The following is a 7835-nucleotide window of genomic DNA, read 5'->3' as shown; positions in this document are numbered from 1 at the left end:
TGCTTGTTTTAGCTTGTGTCTGCTCACTTTAGTCTCTTTTCTTCTTGTTGCTGAATTGAACTTGTGTTCTAATCATTTTAGTTTATGTTCTGCTCTTCTTAGCTTAAGTTCTGTTGATTTTTGCTTGTTTATTGCTCATTTTCTGCTCGTTTTAGCTTTGTTCTGCCTGTTTTAGCTAATATTTTACTCATTTTAGCATGTGGTTTGCTCATTTTAGAATGTATTCTGCTCATTTTAGCTTGTGTCATGCTTGTTTTAGCTTTGTTTTACCTGTTTAAGCGCATATTCTGCTCATTTTAGCTTGTGCTTTGCTCATTTTAGCATTCATTTTAGCTTGTGTTAAGCTTGTTTTGGCTTTTTTTACCTGTTTAAGCTCATATTCTGCTCATTTTAGCTTGTGCTTTGCTCATATTAGCATCCATTTTAGCTTGTGTTATGCTTGTTTTAGCTTGTGTCTGCTCACTTTAGTCTCTTTTCTTCTTGATGCTGAATTGAACTTGTATTCTAATCATTTAAGTTTGTGTTCTGCTCTTCTTAGCTTAAGTTCTGCTGATTTTAGCATGTGTTTTGCTCATTTTATGCTTCTTTTAGCTTGTGCTCGGCCTTTTGAACTTGTATTCTTATCGTTTTAGTTTGCGTTTTGCTCATTTTAGCTTCTGTTCTAATCATTTGAGCATCTTTTTGAGTGTAGAGTCATTTAGCGCTCAGCCTTCACTGCTTTTCAGTGAGAAAAAAACACTTTTTTATAGTTTTTCTTGATAAAGAACACGTGCTCCTCCACAGCACTCGCACATCTACATCCAAACAGTGTAAAACTGATCAAAGAAGCACATTCGGCCTCAGCAGCTGGTCCACCTGGAAGTTTTCCAGGTTTAATTCAACATCTTCATCACATCCAGCGTCTTCAACTCATTTCTTTTTTCACCTCTACAAAACATTTAGATCCCACCTCAGCCGTCATCTCGTCATGTGCTGGCACTTCCTGTCCATCTCACCACCCCCACCCTGACCCCCACCCCTCAGATTGGGTTGGTCATACAGAGGGGTAATATTGTTCTGGGCTGGGCCGGCCTCTCGGCAGGAACACTGGATTCTGTTTGAAGTCGTGATCCGGCACAGCCGACTCACCTGCAAGATCAATACGCTGGGTTCAAAGCTGCCGGCTTCACAGAGAACACACTCTTATTAATTTATAGAAACTTCTAGAAACTTTGTCTGAAGGGAAAAAACCTCCATCTCTGTGTGGAGGATAGACAGGGGGAATTATTAATACACCAGGAGAGAGAGAAAGAGGAACCTGGAGAAAGAAGGAGAGGCCGCTCGACCATCTTCTATCACCTTAAATGAATATTTAAATGAGCTCCTGTTTGATGTGGACTGATCATACAAAAAGTGTGTGTGTGACGGCGTGTTTGGCGTGTCGGTAGGAGACGGATAGATGGAGCAGAGTTAAAAGACCTATTAGACTGAGAGCATGTGTGTGTGTGTGTTTAACTCATTAAGGCAGTCTATTTGAGTTTTCCTTTGTTGTCAGATTTGATGATTTGGAGGAAATTTCCAGCCTCGGATTCAAAGCGTTCCTGTTCGACGCTCCGAGCCCGCGGCACAAGGAACGAAACACTCTGCATTTATATTTAATGATATCAATTTATCAACAGGAACAATCTCAGGATGTTGGCTCAGATTTGATTCCATGTTCCTCTGTTTTTTACCTGGGGGACACGCGTTGTCTCATCGCCGTGTCATTAACATTCTCTGCTTCCCACATGTGTGCGCCGTTAATAACCAACAAGTTCCTGGCGGTGCGTTTCAGTTTCGTGCTCCGGAAATTCACCGCAGAGCCTTAAAAACACGACAAAACCAAACCGGTGGACGAAAACCCCACGGAAGCAATGACTGAAAATGTGTAGTTTGCTCGTAAATAAAAAATAAAACCTATTTGTCTGGTTTATTTTCCATAGATGACAAAATATGAGCCCTAAAGCTAAATATAATGTCACATCCAAAACTGGATGATTCATAGATTAATTAGCTCAGATCTAAATATAGGAAAAAGAGTGCTATACAAAACTTATGATCACACTCCGTTAACAAAAATAAACGATCTTTAGGTCATTAAAATTGTGCTATATCTGCCAAAAACGTCAAATTGCAGCATTTATATCACATTTACAGGCAATCTCAGGCGGCAGGGACCTGAAACATGAAAGCTCTCTTTTATCTCTGTCCACGTTAAAACATTAGGGACGGACAGCAGGCACGTTTTCTGATGCGATTTAGGTTTTATTCCAAATTCATCCCAGCTCTGCTTTGAAATCAGCTGGGGTGTGTTTGCAGGAAATGTGCTGGAAGTTTGGCTAGAGCTGAAATGTGAATAAATAAAGAGCATTTAACTAAACAGGAGGCTCACTCATGCAGCGGAGGTTTGATGTTGGACAGATGTTTTATGTGTAGCAAAAGAAACATTGAAAATGACTTGGAAGCACAAACGAATAAGAGAAAATCTACTCTTTTACTTGATGTTTGCATTGAAATATATAAAAATCTTTAATAATCAACCTTTTAGGTGAAGTTTACTTGTAGATAAATTATATATAGTTGAAATTTGATGTTAAGTACACAACAGATAGAAGAAAATTTGGATTCTGACTCTTAACTGCAAGGAAATTTGAACTAAATGACACTCCTTATCTAAAAATAACTAGATATTGCAATAACCTGCTGAAAAACAGCTGAAATTAACTAAAAGCATGCTGAAATGTAGCTGAAATGGAAGAATACGCTTAAATCTGCAGAATAAATCAGAAAGAACACATTTTTGCTGAATTAGGTTTAAATGAGCAGAAATTAGCACAAAACATATGACATTAGTAAAAACTAAGCTGAAATTAGCAAAAACATCGCTGAAAAGTAGCTGAAATTTTTTAAAAAAAGAGCTTAAACTACCGGAAGGAAGTGAAAAGAGATGAAATGAGCTAAAAAAAATGGGATTAGCAGAAAAAGCTAAAATGAGCATAAACAGCCAATAGTAGCTGAACTGGTAGAAAAATATGAAAGAAGCATAACAGGTTGAAGTTAGCATTAAGAAGTTAATTAGACAGAAAGTAGCAGAAATGTCCACAAAAAAAACTGGAATTTTTCTGAAAAAATATGAGATTAGCTAAAAAATGTTATAATGTATAGTTGAACAGGTAGAGCAAGCTTAAATTAGCAGAAGAAAGCAGAAAGAACACTTTTGCCCAATTAGATTAGGCTGAAAGAAGCCGAAATTAGCACAAAAAAGTGAAAATTATGTTTAAAAAGCTGCAATTGTACAAAAAAAAAAAACCTGGAAAGTAGCTAAAAAGGCAGAAAGAAGCTGGAATTACAAGTGGAGAGCACACATTTGTGCTGAATTAGGCTGAAATGGGCAGCACGGTGGTGCAACTGGTAGAGCTGCTGCCTCTCAGCGAGCAGGTCCTTGGTTCAAACCCCGGTCCAGGGGCCTTTCTGGGTGGAGTTTGCATGTTCTCTCCGTGCATGCGTCGGTTCTCTCCGGATGCTCCGGTTTCCTCCCACAGACCAAAAACATGCATGTTAGGCTGAATGGTAACTCTAAATTGTCCCTAGGTTTGAATGAGAGAGTGAATGGTTGTTTGTCTCGTTTGTCTCTATGTGTCCCTGTGATGGACTTGCGACCCGTCCAGGGTGTACCCCGCCCCTCGCACAGTGACTGCTGGACATGGGCACCAGCGACCCCCGTGACCCAAAATGGAATAAGCGGGTAAAGATAATGGATGGATCGATCGATCGATAGGCTGAAATGTTTTGAAATGGGTGTAATAAATGTGAAAATAGCCGAAAAAGCTTAAATTAGCATAAAGCAGCTAAATAGTAGCTGAAATAGCAGAAAAAGCTTAAACTTTCGGAAATCAGCTTAAAGGAGCATAACAAGCTGAAATTAGCAGAAAGAAGTTAGAAGAAGCACAAAAATGTTGTAGTTAGCAGAAAGAATCTGAAAGGAGCACAAAACAGCTGAAAAAACACCTGAAAGTAGCTGAGAAATGTTTAAATTTGCAAAAGGAGGCTGAAAGTAGCTGAAGCAGAACAAAATGTGAAAGGAGCAGTAAAAGGCTGTAAACAGATCTAAAGATTTGAAGGATGAAAAATGAGCTCAACTCATTTTCTATGAGAAAAAAAATGGCAGAAAAAGCTAAATATTTCAAAAAGCTAAAGCTGCACTAATACCAAATGTCATAGCAGCCTTCTCCTGAAAGAGCCGAACGTTTTGATTTATGATTTGATGAAATAGCTTAAAAACTGCGGGATGAGAAATGCGCCAAAAAAAAAACGTACAAAAGAATTTAGAAATATGATGTGAGTAAGGTGAATTCTTCTTAAACATTCACACAATAAAGAGAAAGAAGTGCCGTATTAATGAACCCTGCCCTTCATCCTCCTCTTCCTCCTGTCTTTAATGTTCTGGTCTGTGCTGGTTGAGAACTTCCACAACTCTCTGCCTTTCTGTGCGAATCGAAAGGCTCCTCCATCCTTCGAAACCAACCGAACTCGCACAAACTCAAAGTAACAAGGTTCAAGAGTGCACGGTTCAGTTTGAGAGGCTGGCGGTGTGTGAGGGGGAGTCTTAAGAGGGAGACACCACATGAAGGTGGGTGTTTGTGCGTGGACTTGAGAGTCCAGCATGCAGGCCGCTGCAGTGAACTCTCGGGAAAGCAGAGAGAATCCTAAGTTAGTCTGTAGAGAGTGAGGGCTCTCCCTTTCAACTAGAGCTCCCCTGGACACAGCACACACACACACACACACACACACACAACTAAAACACACTTAGACGGCTCAGCAAAAGACAAACACAGCACTGCATGCATGCATGCATTCACACATAGGAGACGCCGAGACGCAGATAAACCTCTGCACACGGGGAAAAAAAGAGGCACATATGGGATATTTCTACTCATGATTTTGCACCTTAATCCCAAACACACACAAAAAGTCGTGCGCACACTCGCGCAATCACACACTTCTCTCTTTTTGTGTCTCTCAGTAGTTCCTCGGTGTTTCATCTGACAGCTTATTCCCACTGAGGCTCCACTTTGTATTCACCCCAGATGCCCTCAGCACAGACACCCTGTGAACACACACTCCCAGGGTGGGAGAGGGGGAAGGTGACCTCGGTCCACACACACACACACACACACACACAGGAATTCATTCACGTTTCCAACCAAAACAAACTCACCAAATTAGAATTCTTTAAAACCTTCGCAGTTGCAGGAAAAAGAAAGAAAGTTTATCAAGTTTGCAGGTTTTTTTATCAGATCTCGCCAACATGTGGCGAAGCTCCAAGTTCCTGGTTTTTACTGCGGGATGAGAAACCTGAAAGGCTAGGTTTGCTTATTAGCAAAAAAAAAAAACACATGAAAGAAACGCAGTTCAGACTAGGTTTCTTTCGGGGTTTTGTTCACGAGTGAGGGAAGAATGAAGCGTGAGATTGACGGACGGATTGGTGCAGAGTCTGAAGTATTGTGGATCTGTGCTGGTCCGTTGTGGTGAAGAGGGAACTGAGCTGTAAGGCAAAGCTCTCTGTTTACCTGTCAGTCTACGTTCCTACCGTCACCTATGGTCATGAACTCTGTGACCGAAAGAATGAGGCTGTGGCTACAGGCAGTTTAAATGAGTTTCCTCCACAGCTGGACTCTCCCTTAGAGACAGGGTGAGAAGTTCAGGTATCCAGGAGAGACTCGGAGTAGAGCCGCTGCTCCTCCACATCAAGAGGAGCCAGTTGAGGTGGTTCGGACATTTGGTAAGGATGCTTCCTGGATGCCTCCCTAGGGAGGTGCTTTGGGCATATCCGTCTGGGAGGAGGCCTCGGGGAAGACCCAGGACACGCTGGAGAGACTGGGTCTCTCGGTTATGCCTTGGAGTTCTCCCAGAAGAGCTGGAAGAGGTGGCTGTGGAAAGAGATGTCTGGACCTCTCTGATCAAGCTGCTGCCCCCGAGACATGACTTCAGAACAAGTGGAAGATAATGGATGGATGGATGGATGGATGGATGGATGGATGGATGGATGGATGGATGGATGGATGGATGGATGGATGGAAGGAAGGAAGGAAGGATGGATGGATGGAACGATAGATGAATGGATGAATGGATGGATGAATGGATGGATGAATGGCTGGCTGGCTGGCTGGCTGGATGGAACGATAGATGAATGGATGGATGGATGGATGGATGCTTGGATGGAAGGATGGATGGAATGAGAGATGAATGGATGGATGGATGGATGGTTCTAACTAAAATGTGTGTTTTTGTCTTCTTTTTAGCATTTACCTCTGGTTTCGGTACATTTACCTTTCACCTACATTTGTGCTAATTTTAGCTTTTAGCTACAGTTTGCTCAATAAAACAGCAGAGAAATGTACGGCTAAATATCTCGACCCGTCAGGTGGAAATGAGTCCAACTCTGCTCACCCTCTGAGCAAGTGGTGCACCCCTAAATTTGTCTCATTGACTGACACCACTCGTGGACTAAAACTGAACCATCCGTGTGTGTTCCTGTTGTGGAAACTGCTAAACGCAGCTTGAAGCAGAAAGTCACAAAATAATTTCCTTTGTTGCAAACCACCAACGCCGGTCCTTAACTCTGTCTTTAGGTTCCCCCCTGCAGCAGTTTGGGAGGAAACCAGCATCAGGCGAGCCACTGGCCTCCCTGAAGAGTGGGTGACATTCACGCTGTATTTGTGTGCGGACACACTGAACTGGTGTGTGTGTGTGTTTGAGAGCTGCGGCTGGTCCCAAACCATCAGCCTGGCGGCAGTACAGTAATAACCACAGGATTCACTTCCTTCCACAAGCTGTGTGTGCGCGTGTGTGTGTCTTTGTTTTTGTTACCTTGAAAGGCCAATTTTTCCAACTTACACTACACTGTGAGGACCAGCTGCTCCTCATGAGGGCCGGGCTTTGGGCCTCATTACAAGAAGTGCCATTGATGGGTTAGGGTTTAGGTTTAGGCCTAGGTATGTACTGGTAATGATTAGGTTTAGGTTCAAGGTTCTTTATTTTCAGTTGCATCACATGTGGTACATGAGGTGGAACAAAATTGTGTACACAGGGTCCCAGTTACATCCAACAATAGCAAAAATATAAATTGTAAAAGGAAACAGTAATAATGATCTAAGATATAAACTAAGAAATACGCTAAACACTAATAGTGCAAAACAATACCCTGAACAACAGCAGCATGAAATAATCAGCAGCATGAGATCAGCAGCATGGATAAGTCACATATCAATAATTAAAGTGGCATTACAGTGATTTTTTTCACAGTGATAATTCTGGTTAGATATTCATGAGTCTAACAGCCTCAGGGTAGAAGCTGTTCCTCAGTTTAGAGGTTCTACACTTAATGCTCCTTAACCTCCTTCCTGAGGGGAGTGGGGCAAAAAGTGTGTGTGCTGGGTGAGTGGGGTCCTTCATGATGCAGGTGGCCCTCTTCCTGCATCTGGAGGTGTAGATGTCTGTGATGGTGGGGAGACTGACTCCAACAGACTTGTGTGCAGCCTTCACCACTCTCTGCAAAGCTTTTCTTTCTGCAGCTGTGCAGCCTCCATGCCACACGTTGATACTGGAGCACAGGATGTTCTCCACTGCACACCTGTAGAAGGAGGTGAGGACTGAGCTTCACAGACCAGCTCGTCTCAGCCGTCTGAGGAAGTAGAGTCTCTGATGAGCTTTCTTGATCAGGCTGGTGGTGTTGTTGCTCCAGCTGAGGTTGTCCTTCAGGTACACACCCAAGTACTTGTAGCTGGAGACCACTTCCACTGCAGATCCTCCTATAT

Source organism: Nematolebias whitei, chromosome 12 (genome assembly GCF_014905685.2).
Source record: "Nematolebias whitei isolate Nwh7 chromosome 12, NemWhi1, whole genome shotgun sequence".
Taxonomy (NCBI): domain Eukaryota; kingdom Metazoa; phylum Chordata; class Actinopteri; order Cyprinodontiformes; family Rivulidae; genus Nematolebias; species Nematolebias whitei.
The sequence above is the reverse complement of the archived record's forward strand: the minus strand, read 5'-3'. Positions refer to the sequence as shown.